Here is a 17,712-nt window from a genome sequence, read left to right as displayed (position 1 = left end):
TGTATAGAAGTAGGAATATAGAAAGATAGAATTGCAAAAGAGAAGGAAATTGAAAGTGTAAATTACTGGTATAAATGAACAATACTTGCAGCCTCACGTGAAGACACTGAAAGAGGCAGGAAATGGTGGATTAGCAACCTATATCCATGGCAGTACAGCCCCTATCCACAATCCAGCCAATGGCCTCCCGGTTCCAACATATACGTTCCTCCCACTACAAAAAACCTTAAACCCCTCACAGGCCAAAGTGATGCACCGAGCAGCGCTATGCAAGCACGGACGGTGTGTTTATGCTGCTGCTATAATATTCTATTCCTTACGCAGTCTTTTTTATTAATATGTAGAGATGTAAGAGAATTAAATTGTGTTTTAATCATTACCTTTGTTTTATCCAATACTATATACAGATGTAGCCATGCTGATCATGGCTACATCTGAGGGAAACGTGCACCCTCGACGCAGCAATGCGCACCTGTGCCTAGCTATGTCGAGTTGCGGCATTTGCCGCCCCCATCCATGTGAATGGGGCACACACATGTCTTAGATGTCCAGATGTACGCGGTGCGGTCGCGACTAGCAAGGCGCAATCGCCTTAAGATGTAGCCACAACGAGAATAGCTACATTTGTACAGTTGTAATTCCTGTTAGCGTCAGAAATGAATGCTATGGTGGTTATGACTGTCCCCCTCCCCCCTCATTCCCACTCAGGGAGTGTGGGGGGAGGGGGACAGTCATAACCCATAGGGGTACAGGGGAAACCACCGGTGGGCCCTATTGTCTGGGGGCCCACCTCTTCGTCTATGGATCAGGTCCCGTCTGTGCACTTGAATTGTACATTATACATATTATCTACAGTGCATTGCAGTTATTAATCTGGTACATTATCATGCATGTACTAGCAGTATTTACTATATATATTTATCATGGGCCCTATACCATGTTAGCCAAGCCTCTGTGGCAGCAGGCCACACCCCTAAGCATGGGCCTTTACCTCTGCATTCCCCCGGTGGGCTCTCCATGCCCCACTCATTTCTTGCTCTCTTTTTTCACTCTCTAACCATTGACGTATAGGTGCGTTTTTCTCCTGACGGGTAAATAGGTCAAGATATCAGATTTGAGGTGACAGATGGGAAGACTGGGTTAGGCAAGGTTAGTTGGAGGGCGGGTGGTCTGGGCAAACCAGGGACGTGCAGTCAGGGAAGACAGGGGAGGCAGTGCCTCCCCTGTCATTAATGATTAAAATAATATAAAGAAGATACTTATGACACATACTGTATTCTGTGTCATAAGTATCTCCTTTATATTAATCTAATCATTATCCCTGTTTAAATGTGTTTGGGAGGCACCGATCGTGGTGCCTCCCAGTGTGAATGGGGAAGGGTGTGGGAGCGGGGGGGCGGGGGGGGCGGGGCCTAGCCATGGGTATTAAAAGTCCATTGGAAATGCATGGGAAAGCGGCACCATTAGAGGTGCTGCTTTCATACAGGGACGTGCTTTCAACCCATGAAAGCACACCCCTGTCAGTGAGGCCACAGTGATTGGCCAGAGGATCCGTCACTGGATCCGCTGTCATCACTATATGGGTGCGCGGAGGTGTGGGCATTGGTGGCAGTGAGAGTATTAGTGGCACTGCCATTCTGCAGAGTTTGGCAGCGGAGCAGTACCAATTTCAAAAATGGCACCTCAGCGTAATTTTTTAAATTCAAGATGGCAACCACGAGCCAATCACGGCTCGCTGCGTCATCACCCCGGCCCCTCCGGCTGACTTATATAAGTCAGCACGAGGCATCGGCGTCAGTCCGACGGCGGAAGAGCTCCTTAAGAAAGAAGACGCTGGAAGTCCTGGATGGGCTGTAGCCATGCAAACGAGCTTAAAGGCCGCCGCCCCCAGGTGAAGACCCTGAATAATAAACTTTTTTTTAAAGATGGTGTGGTGTTTTTATTTTAATATTTTCTTTACAGGTGGACTACAGGTGCCAGCGGGCCCTTTATGTCCGGACATGCTGGCACTTGTGGTTCTCCAAGTGCTATGCAAAAGAGCTTAACGGCTGCCTCCCACCAGGTGAAGACGCTAGAAGCCCTGGGAAGGCGGAAGCCATGCAAAAGAACTTAAAGGCCGCTGTCTCCCCGGTGAAGACGCTGGAAGCCCTGGGGAGGCGGCGGCCCCCCAGGTGAAGGCGTCGGAAGCCCTGGAGAGGCGGCAGCCATGCAAAAAAGCTTAAAGGCCGCCGCCCCCAGGTGAAGACCCTGACAAATAAACTTTATTTTAAAGACGGAGTGGTGTTTTTATTTTAATATTTTTTTTACAGGTGGACTACAGGTGCCAGTGGGCCCTTTATGTCCGGACATGCTGGCACTTGTGGTTCTCCAAGTGCTATGCAAAAAAGCTTAAAAGCCACCATCCACCAGGTGAAGACGCTGGGAGCCCCGGGAAGGCGGCAGCCATGCAAAAGAGCTTAAAGGCCGCTGCCTCCCAGGTGAAGACGCCGGAGAAAGACGACGGAAGCCCTGGGGAGGCGGCGGCCCCCCAGGTGAAGACGACGGAAGCCCTGGAGAGGCAGTGGCCATGCAAAAGTGCTTAAATGCCGCCGTCCCCAGCTAAAGACCCTGACTAATAAAAAAAAAATTAAAGACGGTGTGGTGTTTTTATTTTAATATTTTCTTTACAGGTGCCAGGGGGCCCTTTATGTCCGGACATGCTGGCAATTGTGGTTCTCCAAGTGCTATGCAAAAGAGCTTAACAGCCGCCGCCCACCAGGTGAAGAAGCTGGAAGCCCTGGGAAGGTGGCAGCCATGCTAAAGAACTTAAAGGCTGCCGCCCCCAGGTGAAGACCCTGACTAATAAACTTTTTTCTTAAAGACGGTGTGGTGTTTAAAAAGAAGAAGAGGAAGACAAAGAAGAAGAAGGAGAAGAAGAAGAAGCAGTAGAAGAAGAAGTAGTAGTAGTAGTAGAACAAAAATAGGCTACATTTTGCTTAAAATAAAAATAGACATTTATTTTTTAAATATATTTTGCTTGAAGTTGTCTTAATAAATAAATTATCTCAAAAGGTGAAGAAATGACACATACTTAGGGAGACAAATATATTAGGAGAGTTTAAAACCATGCATTGTTTATTCTACACAAGAGAGTACCATGTGAGGCAGCCATTTTGGGTCCACTACATAGATTACACTGTGCTATAAGTAAAACATGGCAGTAAGGCATACAAAGGTAAAATGAAAAGCAACTAACAGGACACCTAGTTTGCAGCTTACGCAGTAAGGAAAATGGTCTTACTCTATAATTGCTTTTAGATATCTTTCTCCTTTATATCTATTTTAAAGTGAGCTGAGGGGAAAATAACAATACAGGGTCCAGTTACATTATAAAATAATAAAAAAAAATTCTCTGACCAAAAAATAAAAATGTATAATAATTCTCCAACACTCTGAAGATGGTAAGCTCATACTGTGAATTGCATAAAATATTTCTATGAACCCCACTTAATCACTGTTACACACTGGTTCTCACTGAGCGGAGGCTGAGATGAGAGGGGTGTTATTCGGCAGGATCACTGGAAGTGTTGTGGATCTCTGATAATCTCAGGTCTCTGAGGAGTTAAGTGAAAAACTACTGTCTCCCACTGTGATGCTCTAAGACATTGACAAGATGCCGCCGCATTTATGTGCAGGATTTAGGTCAGCAGCCATCTTGGTACAGGGAGTGAAGCCTTCCTAAAGGAACAGTATGGAATCTGCGCAGTAGCGCTCTCCCCTTTCAACACTTTTTATATACAAATAGGATAATAATGCTAAAACTCCCGCATAGTCATCTAAATGGGATGTAGTCACCATCCCGGCGGTCAGCTTACCACCACCGGGATCCCGGCCACCGAATGCAGTCAGTGGGGCCAAGGACTATTCCCACTAGTTGGTGTCCATGACACCCATAGAGAGGGAATAGAACCTGTGGCAAGGGCAGCAAGCTACCAAGCTCGCAGCGTGAAGCCCACAGCAAGGGGCTTCATTTTGCTTGCCCCTCTCCCGGCATTCTGGCAGTCAGGATCCCGTCATCGGTATGCTGACCACCAGGATCCCGGCCGCCGGTCAACAACGCATCTGAATTATTACTTGTGCCTGGTGTAGGATTTTCAAATATGTGTAGTTTACTGTATACAAGGATATAAAACCTTAAAGGAACTGAGATCTAAGGTGTATTACATGTAGTTATAAAAATAAGTTTATTTTATGGCAGTAGTTTCCATACAGGGGGCCTTGAGACCCTGGGGTTCCTTGGGAAAGGTGGGAAGGGGGGGATAGGGGAGGCCTTGCAGTGGTGCTGTAGTTTGGTGGTCCATGAACAATTCAAATTGCTTATAGTGAATTTAATCGGCAAAACCAGTCCTTCACCACATAACTGAACCTAAGGTTAACATATTATAAACACTATTTACTTCATTTTATATTTTTTTCTAAATTTCTCATTAAGAAACTATGGTCTTGGGGTGCCATGACAGAAATTCTGAAACTCTAGGGCAGGGGTGTCAAACTCGCAGCTCCTACCGCATCCTTTTGTGGCCCGCGGGCAGGGGTCCTTCTGCGGCCCAACCACCTTGCTTGCATCGAGGGCAGGAGAGCACAGCGCACTCCTCTCTTGCTCCTTAGTCCAATCTCCGGCGATGGCACGGGTATCTTAAATCAGGTGCCGGTCCGTGTTCACGGACCAGAAGCCAATCAGGAGCAGTGCCAGAGTCTTTGCTTTCTATGTGCAGTGCCATCTTCCCAAAGAAATCACCATGAAGACGGCGCCACTGCCACTGGCTACAGCACAGGCATACTGGGGAGGGGTAGCAAACTGGGGCTTCTGCCAGGCCCCTCCAGCAGCCCCTTTACCAATGCTCGTCTTTTGTTGTTTTTATAACAACATGGTGACGACACTGTAGCAAAGAGATTTTCAACCCTTTACATCTCGCGGCACACTGAACAAGATTTAAGTATTGCCAAGGCACATTCAAATATAATGGTGATGCATGGTGCAGTTGCATGTCCTATGATGTCATGTTACAGCTTCTCCATAGGTAACGCCTGAGCCACATCTGAGAAAGCCAGAAGAGCCCAACACTGCCCGGGTCCTAAATAAGAACTGGCTCTGCAACCACTAAACCCACCAGTATTGATCGTTCCAGGGCCTCAGTAACGGCAAAACACTGACGGGCCTGGATGTGCTTCTATGGCGGCAGACCTGGAGACTGCTCAGGGCACACTAGTTTTCATCGTTTTGTCCTTAAATGAGGTTATCATTGAAACACTGGAACAGTAATAAACAACATAACAACAGTGGAAATTGGGTTCACACAAAGCCTTACATAGCCAAAGATAAATAGGGACACCCTACAATAAAAATATATACATATAATAAAACTGTAAGGGTTGTGTCTGTACATAGACATTTTTTTATTGAGAATTATACTTCTAGGGACTGTTTATGGACCATGGAGACAAAAAAAAAGTGAAATTTAGACTGTGTCTGTACGTTCTGGCATCACACAAAAACTACTGTATGAATTTATATCACATTTTCACTGTTGTATAGCTTAGTGACCTAGAAAAGGACTGAGGTATGTATGGTCTCGATCTAACATCAGGGAGAGGAACAATAAATGAACAACCAGATGCTTGCAGTGTGCAGGCTCCTCAAGTCCAAAAAGGATGCGGTTACAATACCAGCGCTGGCATCATGAACACTGACTAGCCCGCCAGTTGGCATGCCGAGCAACAGGGACTATTCCCACAGAGTGGGATAGAACCTGTGGCAAGCGCAACAAGCCCGCAAGGGTCTTTGTTGTGCTGGCCGAAATCCCCCCTGCTGGCCATCTGACAGACGGAATCCCGGCGTCGGTATGGTGACCGCCAGTCTCCCAACCACCGATCACCCAATACCAACCTGTCCAAAATGACTATACAGTATGAGTGGAATTATTACACTCACTTAGTGCAGTTGGACTTCCAGCATATAGCACTGCACTGACAGTTGGTGTTCCGGTCATGCTTCTGCAGACCTTGACTCTGCCCAGGTTATACTGTTTTCAGCTAGAAAGCTGTCCAATCTGATTTTGAATGCATTTACAGAGTCCGCCATTATTACCTTCTCCGGCAGGGAGTTCTAAATCTTTATTGCCCTGAAGAACCCCTTCCTACGTTTTGTATGGAATTTTCTCTCCTCTAACCTCAGTGAGTGTCCATGTGTCCTATACAGAGTTCTATTAATAATAAACAAATCCCCTGCTAACTCCTTGTAATGACCCTTTACATATTTGAAGATATTAATAATATCTCCTCTTAGACGCCTCTTTTCTAGAGTATACATATTTAACATAGTTAGCCTTTCCTCGTACTCCAGTGTCTCTAACCCTTTAATCAGTTTAGTAGCACGCCTTTGAACTCTTTCGAGTTCTCCAATATCTTTTTTATAATATGGTGCCAAAAACTGAACACAATATTCCAGGTGCGGACGTACCAATGATTTGTACAGCGGCATGATTACATCCTCGTCCCTGGTCTCAATACCCCGTTTTATGCAAGCAAGGACTTTACTTGTCTTCTTCACTGCATTTTGACACTGTGTACTGCTATTGAGTGTATTATCTATGAGGACCCCCAAATCTTTTTCCACTACTGATACCCCTATATTTTCCCCATTAAGTGAATAGGATGCAAGTTTGTTTTTAATCCCAAAATGCATAGCTTTGCATTTTTCAATATTGAACCTCATTCCCCATTTAGACACCCAGAATTCAAGTTTAAATAAGTCATTCTGTAGAGACTCCACATCTATTTCTGAATTAATTACCTTACACAGTTTAGTATCATCTGCAAAGATTGATACTATGCTTCCCAGGCCTATTCCTAGGTCATTAATACATATATTGAACAGTAGCGGACCAAATATTGACCCTTGTGGTATACCGCTGACTACTAGTGCCCAGCTGGAGAACATCTCATTGACCACTATTCGTTGTACCCTGTTATCCAGCCAATTACCTATCCATGTACAAATAGTGTATCCTAGGCCAAGTTCCCTTAATTTGATGATCAGTCTCTTGTGAGGCACTGTATTGAAGGCTTTTGCAAAATCTAAATAGACCACATCCACTGCTTTTCCCTGGTTAAGATTATCGCTCACTTCGTCGTAGAAGCTAATCAAGTTAGTTTGACATGTTCTGTCGCTCACAAACCCATGGTAACTCCTGCTCATAAACTTAGTATTCCGCAGATAATCCTCTATGCTATCCCTCAAAATTCCTTCCAATATTTTACCCACTATAGAGGTTAAACTAACTGGTCTATAGTACCCAGGATGATTTTTAGAACCCTTTTTAAATAATGGCACTACCTCAGCTATACGCCAATCCATCGGTACCATACCCGATTTAATGGAACTATAGAAAATCAAGTATAAGGGTCTTGCAAGCTGTGCCTTAAGCTCCATAATAACCCTCGTATGAAAACCATTTGGTCCCGGTGATTTATTAATCTTTATGTTGCTTAGTCTCTCCAGGACTATTTCCTCACTTAAACAAGCATCTAGCCAAGAATCATTACCTTCACTGTCGTTATGCACTACTAACACCGTCTGATCCTCCCTGGTGAAAAAAAGCTGTTCAGTATATCCGCTTTTATTTTGACATCGTTTCCAAGGCTCGCAGTTCATCTTTTAATGGGCCTACTGTAGCTTAGCCATCCAGCGACCTCGGTGCAAATTTTAGGACTAAAAATAATATTGTGAGGTGTGAGGTGTTCAGAATAGACTGAAAATGATTGGAAATTATGGTTATTGAGGTTAATAATACTATGGGATCAAAATGACCCCCAAATTCTATGATTTAAGCTGTTTTTTAGGGTTTTTTGTAAAAAAAAAACTAATCCAAAACACACCCGAATCCGACAAAAAATGTTCAGGGAGGTTTTGCCAAAACGCGTCCGAATCCAAAACACGGCCGCGGAACCGAATCCAAAACCAAAACACAAAACCCGAAAAATGTCCGGTGCACATCGCTAATATATAGATATATATATTAAAGATGCTGTCTTAGATATATATATATAAAACATGCCCAAAGAGACATTAGTCTACTGGGTTCTAGAGTCAACGCTATGTCGATTTCTGCTTAACGTGTCCTGTAGAATATGCAATGGACAGGTGAAGCCGACTTAAGAGGCATATGGAAGGCTGAGGATTGTGTGGAGAAGGGATCTCAGACCTGGTCTCCACAGCTATAGCTGGTAATTCTGATCTTTTGCATTATATTCCTGCACAGCCTAGGACATTATCAAATGCAGCCTTTCGATCACAAAGAAACAAGAAAGTCCGAGGTGCGTCCTCTCTTGCCAGAGGCAGGGGCAGAGGAAAGAAGCTGCACAACACAGCTAGTTCCCAGGAACAGAAGTCCTCCCCGGCCTCTACAAAATCCACCGCATGTCGCTGGGGCTCCACAGGCGGAGCTAGGCCCGGTGGGGGCACGTCTTCGTAATTTCAGCCACAAGTGGGTTCACTCCCTGTTGGATCCCTGGGCAATAGATATTGTGTCTCAGGGATACAAGCTGGACTTCGAGGAGATGCCCCCTCACCGACGGCCCTGCCGCTTCCCCCCACGAGAGGGAAATAGTGTTAACTGCAATTCTCAAAATGTATCTTCAACAGGTGGTGGTCAAGGTTCCCCTCCTTCAACAAGGAGGGGGTTATTATTCGACCATGTTGTAGTCCCGAAACCGGACGGTTCGGTCAGACCCATATTGACTTTAAAATCCCTGAACATATGCCTGAAAAGGTTCAAGTTCAAGATGGAATCGCTGAGAGCGGTCGTCGCAAGCCTGGAAGGGGGGATTTTATGGTGTCTCTGGACATAAAGGAGGCATACCTTCATGTCCCCATTTATCCACCTCATTAGACGTACCTCAGATTTGTGGTACAGGATTGTCATTACCAATTTCAGACGTTGCCGTTTGGTCACTCCACGGCACCGAGAATATTTACCAAGGTAATGGCGAAAATGATGGTACTCATGAGGAAGCAAGGGGTCGCAATTATCCCATACTTGGACGATCTCCTCATAAAAGCGGGATCAAGAGAGCAGTTGCTGATCAGCGTAGCACTTTCTCTGGAAGTGTAAAGGCAACACGGCTGGATTCTAAATATTCCAAAGTCGCAGTTGGTTCCTACGGCTCGTCTGCCTTTCCTAGGCATTATTCTAGACACAGACCAGAAAAGGGTTATCTCCCGATAGAGAGAGTTCAGGAGCTCATGACACTGGTCAGGAACCTATTAAAACCAAAACAGGTGTCAGTGCATCACTGCACTCGAGTCCTGGGAAGGATGGTGACATCATACGAGGCCATTCCCTTCGGCAGGTTCCATGCGAGGACCTTTTAATGGGACTTACTGGACAAGTGGTCCGGATCACATCTTCAGATGCATCGGTTAATCACCCTATCCCCCAGGGCCAGGGTGTCTCTCCTGTGGTGGCTGCAGAGTGCTCACCTTCTCGAGGGCCGCGGATTCGGCATTCAGGACTGGGTCCTGGTGACCACGGATGCAAGCCTCCGAGGTTGGGGAGCAGTCACACAGGGAAGAAATTTCCAAGGTCTGTGGTCAAGTCAGGAGACTTGCTTTCACATCAACATCCTGGAACTAAGGGCCGTATACAACGCCCTACGTCAAGTGGAGACCCTGCTTCGCGACCAACCGGTTCTGATTCAGTCAGAAGCCACCAGAATTCTTCGCTAGGCAGAGAATCACGTAAGCGCACTGTCAGCAGTGTTCATCCCGGGAGTGGACAACTGGGAAGCAGACTTCCTCAGCAGGCACGACCTCCACCCGGGAGAGTGGGGACTTCATCAAGAAGTCTTCACGCAGATTGCAAGTCGGTGGGAACTGCCACAGGTGGACATGATGGCATCCCACCTCAACAAAAAGCTACAGAGGTATTGCGCCAGGTCAAGAGACCCTCAGGCGATAGCTGTGGACGCACTGGTGACACCGTGGGTGTTCCAGTCGGTCTATGTATTTTCTCCTCTTCCTCTCATACCCATAAGAAAAAGAGGAGTGAGAACAATACTCATTGTTCCGGATTGGCCAAGAAGGACTTGGTATCCAGATCTGCAAGATATGCTCACAGAGGACCGTGGCCTCTTCCTCTAAGACAGGACTTGTTGCAACAGGGGCCCTGTCTGTTCCAAGACTTACCGCGGCTGCGTTTGATGGCATGGCGGTTGAACGCCGGATCCTAGCAGAGAAAGGCATTCCGGATGAGGTTATTCCTACGCTGATAATGGCTAGGAAGGACGTGACAGCTCAACATTATCACCGTATATGGCGAAAATATGTTGCTTGGTGTGAGGCCAGGAATGCCCCTACGGAGGAATTCCAGCTGGGCCGTTTCCTTCACTTCCTACAGTCAGGAGTGACTTTGGGCCTAAAATTGGGTTCCATTAAGGCCCAGATTTCGGCCCTATCCATTTTCTTTCAAAAAGAGCTGGCTTCTCTACCTGAAGTTCAGACGTTTGTAAAGGGAGTGCTGCATATTTAGCCCCCTTAACGTGGTGTTGAGTGTCCTGAAATCACACTGGTTTGAACCACTCAAAACGGTGGAATTGAAATATCTCACGTGGAAGGTGGTCATGCTACTAGCCTTGGCTTCGGCTAGGCGTGTGTCAGAATTGGCGGCTTTTGTCACATAAAAGCCCCTATCTGGTTTTCCATGCGGATAGAGCAGAATTGAGGACCCGTCCACAACTCCTGCCGAAATTGGTTTCATCTTTTCATATAAACCAACCTATTGTGGTGCCTGTGGCTACTACTGAATTGGAGGATTCCGAGTTGCTTGATGTGGTCAGGGCTTTGAAGGTTTATGTAGCCAGAACGGCTAGGGTCAGGAAAACAGAGTCTTTGTTATCCTGTATGCTTCCAACAAGCTTGGTGCTCCTGCTTCAAAGCAAACTATTGCTCGCTGGATCTGTAGCACGATTCAGCAGGCTCATTATGCGGCTGGATTGCCGCTGCCAAAATCAGTTAAGGCCCATTCCACTAGGAAGGTGGGCTCTTCTTGGGCGGCTGCCTGAGGGGTCTCGGCATTACAGCTGTGCCGAGTGGCTACTTGGTCAGGATCAAACACTTTTGCAAAGTTCTATAAATTTGATACCCTGGCTGAGGAGGACCGTGTGTTTGCTCAATCGGTGCTGCAGAGTCATCCGCACTCTCCCGCCCGTTTGGGAGCTTTGGTATAATCCCCATGGTCCTTACGGAGTCCCCAGCATCCACTAGGACGTTAGAGAAAATAAGATTTTACTTACCGGTAAATCTATTTTTCGTAGTCCGTAGTGGATGCTGGGCGCCCGTCCCAAGTGCGGACTTCTTCGGCAATACTTGTATATAGTTATTGCTGCAATAAGGGTTATGTTATAGTTGCATCAGGGTTGAACTGATGCTCTGTTGTTGTTCATACTGTTGACTGGGTAAGTTTATCACAAGTTATACGGTGTGATTGGTGTGGCTGGTATGTATCTTGCCCTGGATTACCAAAATCCTTTCCTTGTACTGTCAGCTCTTCCGGGCACAGTTTCTCTAACTGAGGTCTGGAGGAGGGACATAGAGGGAGGAGCCAGAGCACACCAGAATCTAAATTCTTTCTTAAAGTGCCCATGTCTCCTGCGGAGCCCGTCTATTCCCCATGGTCCTTACGGAGTCCCCAGCATCCACTACGGACTACGAGAAATAGATTTACCGGTAAATAAAATCTTATTTTTCCATATTAATTAGCTGCAGGAGCTCATAGGGATTGTAATCATGGTTTGACGTGATATAGTCCAGGATTGTGACAACGTGTTGGAAACAGATATTAGTTATTTATCTGTAAATGTTCTAACAGTTCCTTGTTTTATACTGAGACAAAGGGGTCTATTCATGAAGCAGTGAAAAGAGTGGAGAAGTGAGCCTGTGGAGAAGATGTCCATGGCAACCAATCAGCTGCTCCGTACAATTGTATAGTATGCAAATTATAAATGTCACTTCAATGCTGATTGGTTGCTACGGGCAACTTCTCCATTGGCTCACTTCTCCAAACTTTTCACTGCTTCATAAATAGACCCCAAAAGTACATAAAGGTGGTCATTCCGAGTTGTTCGCTCGCAAGCTGCTTTTAGCAGCTTTGCACACGCTAAGCCGCCGCCTACTGGGAGTGAATCTTAGCATAGTAAAATTGCAATTGAAAGATTAGCAGAATTGCGATTAGACACTTCTTAGCAGTTTCTGAGTAGCACCAGACTTACTCGGCAACTGCGATCAGTTCAGTCAGTTTCGTTCCTGGTTTGACGTCACAAACACTCCCAGCGTTCGCCCAGACACTCCCCCGTTTCTTCAGACACTCCCACGTTTTACCCAGAAACGGCAGCGTTTTTTCACACACACCCATAAAACGGCCAGTTTCCGCCCAGAAACACCCACTTCCTGTCAATCACATTACAATCACCAGTACGAAGAAAAAACCTTGTTATGCCGTGAGTAAAATACCTAACTGCATAGCAAATTTACTTGGCGCAGTCGCAGTGCGAACATTGCGCATGCGCAATTAGCGGAAAATCGCTGCGATGTGAAGAAAATTACCGAGTGAACAACTCGGAATGAGGGCCAAAGTACTGACCCTCTCTGCCCCCAACTTGTCAGTACAAGGAGTTCAGTGTCAGAAACTTTAGCCAAATTATTGTTCCTACAATCCCTTTGCCCCTTTCACATATCTTATAAATATTACCAGAAATTTATATAGCGTACACATATTCCGCAGCGCTTTACAGAGAATTTTTGGACTTTTACATCAGTCGCTGCCCCAGTGGCGCTTACCGACCCGACCATTGTATCCCCCAGTGGACGCGTTGCTCCTCAGCCTGACACTGGTGTGACCATATGTTTACATATCTTAGCCATATAACAACTGACTAAGGTTTTTTTTTACTAAGCCTTAGACTGAGATAAAATAGATAGAGATAAAGTACCAGCCAATCAGCTCCTAACTGCCATGTTACAGGCTGTGTTTTAAAAATGACAGTTAGGAGCTGATTGGCTGGTACTTTATCTCTGTCCATTTTATCTCCATCCAAGGCTTGCATGGCTACAGGGCATGCAGTGCGGTGGCAATGGAGGGATCTAGTTAGATCCCTCTTCGCAAATCCCATACCTCCGCTTTCGATAGGAAGAAGCGAGTTCCGGGAACCAACGTCACCTGAAGACAACGTTGGTTCCCACAAGCAAACTCAATATACTAGCAGGTTTCCAAGTTTGCTGAATACTAGGTGACCCCATCAGGCCCTAAAAATAAATGGGCCCATTACTAAAGACATGCTGGAACTAACATTTCCACAAGTGTAACGAGCCCGTTGTTACCACTGGTCCCTATATTAAAATTCCTAAGTGCATCAATCATCGTTCATCTACTTGTGATCTATATGTGCAGCTAACTACACAATGCATTTCATCTTTTTTACAACCAATTGTTGTGCAAATCCCATCCATTCATACGTACAGTACAGCATGTGTAATTGCTGCTAATGTAATGGGAAGTACTGTAGATGAAGAATGTTGACATACAGTAGCCTGAAGTGATCAGCTAGCATGTAATAGCATATGTTTTGATCATGTTTCAATAATGGTCACTTATTCGATCATGAAAAGCTCTTACTCTACATTGAATATCACAGAGCAAGGACATGAAAAAGACATATGAGATAGGATGATGATAATGATGGTGACGGTTATTATTATTAATACTCCTTCAGTTTAAAGGGCAAACATATTAAAATATCGCTCTGCACCGAGGGGATAGAGAAATAAATGAATTACACATAATTACAAGGAAAAAAAAGATAAAGATGGATCTGGTCAAATGAGCTTACAATCTAAGTCATGTGGAACAACTGACACATAGTGTAGTGGAATAATAATTGTAGTGCCTGACGGGGAAAGTTTGAATGACTACTGTAAGCCAGCAACATTGAAGCTGGGACTGGAGACTAGTATTTCTGTACAGCTACCAGGTGGTGTGACACAACTGGAATAAGGAGCAACGAGTGGCACCAGAAAGGGGGTGCGGAGGTGCGGCCCGCACCCAGGTGTCACCCTCCTCCACCAAAATGTCGGCTTCTCCACTCTTACAGTACCCGAGTGCTGTAGTGTGACATTCTCCTGCAGCACCCAGCTCCTGTCATAGAGGTGCAGCTGTGGGCACAAGTCTCTGGGGCATAATTATTATTATTATTGTTTCTTTATATGGCGCCACAAGGGTTCCGCAGCATCTAACAAAGTACATAAACATGAGCAAACAAGAAAACAATGACTTACAGTACAAGACAATGTAGGACAAATACATGGTACAGTATATTAACATTGGTGCATCAGGGGACAGAACACTGAAACATCAGGATGGCAGCAACTGAGGAAGAACTTGCAAAAAAACCCACAAAAAACAACCAGCTTCTAACTGTCATTTATCTAGTACAGTGTATGAAATGATAGACGCCGATTGGAGAGAGATAACGTGGAATAGTTGTCCAAAGCTTCTCTCATTTCAAAGGCTATGCTTGATAAATGACAGAAGCATATTGGTTGCTATTGGCAACTACTTCATTTTATCTCTCTCCAAGGCTTGATAAATCTCCCCCTGGTAAGGTACCACCTACTGTATGTTATTGTGGTATTGCTGCACCTTATATCCCAGCATTCCCCAGCACTGAATGAGGCAGTGCACAGTTATTCTGAAGTGCAGTATGGCGTGCATATTACATGCATACTTCCCAACATGACCCATTCCATTTATAGATGTTTAGACTGAAAACTTCCCCCTCCGGCAATCCCTGCTGGGCCCCCTGTAGCGCATTAGCATAGTGCTGATGCACAGTGACTCTCCCCCCACCGCCTCACTGGGCATGTGTGGATCTCGCTACTCACACAAGAACTCCAGTCCGCATAGCGAGTCGGCACCCGCCACAGCTAAAGACAGATCTAGAGATAGGGCATCGACACAGTGCAACTGTTGATATTGATAGCTGCAGGTGTTGGAGCTGTCAGTGCTGCTGACCGCTCATAACGTGCGCTAGTACCTTTCCACACATATCCTCGTTTCATACATTTACCCCAAAATGCTGTTCCTTGACTTCCTTGCCAGTTACAGTTGCAGAGGTGGGGCTGCAAGCAAACTAAAGTTCAAACTGTATCAGTTTGTTGAAGTATGTAATACACTGTCTTTGTGTAGCATCTTCTACAGTGCAAAATACTATGGACTAAATACTGTATATACACTTTTAACTAAGTTGCCCCCCCCCCCCCCCCCCCCCCCCAGTATGTACTCAGAAAGAGTTTTTAGCGCAGCCAGGCACCTTGTCAGCGATCGGCACAGGAGGTTACTTCCCCATAATGTGGAAAGGATGATGTTCATCAAAATGAATTATAAAATTCCACAAGGAAGACCTTTACCAGCAATTACCTCCAAAAAGTACAGAGGGACCTGTGATGGTGGATTCCAGCGGGGACAAATTTGTAGTCTGTGAAGAAGAGGATGTAGACACTGATGGGGGTGAGGAATCAGATTATGATGATGACAACTACGACATTGTGGTTGTAAACTAAAACCAGTTTGTGCACTGTCCATTGCCAGCTTGTTTTGTGGGAGCCCAAACAAACCAATCATTTCAGCCACAACTTAAGTGACAGTTCCTGTCACTGAAATGATTGGTTTGTTAAACTTTGCATGTCCTGTTTAATATACAGCATAAGGGTGGGAGGTCCTAAGGTCAATTCCATCTTGCACCTTATTTATTTGCATTATGTGCTCTTTGGAGCATTTTTTGGGAATATTGCTAAAAAACAAAACTGCTATTCTGTCTGTCACTGCAATGCCACTCCTAGATGTGCCAGGTGTTTTTGTATTTTTTTTTTTTGATAACTTGTTCCATGTCTCCAATTTATGTCCATGGTCACTGCCGCTGCATCCATCTATGCCTTGGGGTGTTCTCTTTTTGGTCCAGGGGGAAGGGGGGGGGTTGTTTTTTTTGCCCAATCAAAATAATACATTCTTGTTTTTAATAACTTGTTCCATGTCTCCAATGTATGTACATGGTCCCTGCCGCTGCATATTGTGAGCTGTGAGGTGTTCAAATAGACTAGAAATGAGTGGAAATTAATGTTATTGAGGTTAATAATACTGCAGGAACAAAAACATCTCCAAATTCTGTGATTTTAGCTGTTTTTATGATTTAAAAAAGAAAATTAGAACCAAAACACACAAGGGCAGTTTGTCAAAACCAATCCAAAACCAAAACACGAAGAAGAAGAAACCAAAACCCCAAAAATGGTCAGGCGTACATCTCCAATGTATAGGATAGTAATTCTAGTTCAGTATTCCTATTATTTGCTGCATGGTTGTGGTGAGAACACAAAATGTAACATTTCACTAAATTGTGTATTTTATATTAATTGTGTATGCTCTACATTTTCTTTCAAAGTCTTATGTCTACATTAAAAATTAAACCAGTAAAGTAAACATTTCCCCAGGCTCTTTACAATGGGGAAATAATGATCACAGTTGACTGCACCGTATGCTAGCCAGTTATAAATGGTAATGTCATAAGGATTTGCTGATCAAGTGAGAAAATATCTTCAAATTCTACAGTGCTAAGTAACATCTCATTATTTTTAATAAAAGGAAAGTTTGGAAGTTCCCTCCGGATAAATACCTTTACCTTTTAACTCTGTGGTTGAAATGAAATTACTGTTGAATCAACTACATAATATTTCTTACTTTATTTTTTAAATATATATCTAGAAGACACAAAACAAAAATTGTCAGTGGTTCGTATAATATAAATTCTGCTTAATGTCGTATTTTAATTCAGGTCAAATTGAGGGAACTGGTTACTTAGTAGTCTACTTGATTGCACATTTGTTGCTATTATCTTTTATATATAAGGTGTCACAAACTGTCCACAGTGCTGTGTAAAGAGAATACAGATGACTAAACACATTAATACAACGTAAAATCTAAAAAGGGATCAAACAGACACTACAAGAGGCAAAAACCTAACAGTGAATAAAATAGTACAATAAAATGCAGTTAGCATACCAACACTCGGCATCCTGGTGGTCACAATGCAGACGCTGGGATCCCGATGGGGGCACCATACCGTCACCAGTATACCGGCAAGGTAGGTGATTCCCTCTCTATGGGTGTCCACGACACCCATAGAGGGAGAATAGGACCTGGGGCGAGCGCAGGATGAGAACTAAGAGGGTGGCGGGCCCTGCTCGTGAGAGCTTACGGTCTAAGCAATTGCAGTAAAACTTTGGAGGTGTACTGGGAAGAGATCATCCCCTCCACCCCCTCATCTCATTTCAGCAATACCATCACCCAAAATTGAATTTTGTTTATCCATGGCTCCAGTGTCGGTCTGGGGCATGAAGGGCCCACCGGGGAATGCAGTGCTTAGTGGTGTGACCGAGAGGACACGTTCTGAGACCCTTGATAAATATATATATAGAAATGTACTGCTAGTGTATGCATGATAATGTACCAGACTAACAACCGCAATGCACTGTAGCGAATACACCATACTGAAGTTCTGTACAGCATAAGGTAACATATGTATAATGTATAATTCAAATGCATGGTCTGAAACCTGATCCGTAGAGAA

This window comes from Pseudophryne corroboree, chromosome 4, assembly GCF_028390025.1.
Source record: "Pseudophryne corroboree isolate aPseCor3 chromosome 4, aPseCor3.hap2, whole genome shotgun sequence".
Taxonomy (NCBI): domain Eukaryota; kingdom Metazoa; phylum Chordata; class Amphibia; order Anura; family Myobatrachidae; genus Pseudophryne; species Pseudophryne corroboree.
The sequence above is the reverse complement of the archived record's forward strand: the minus strand, read 5'-3'. Positions refer to the sequence as shown.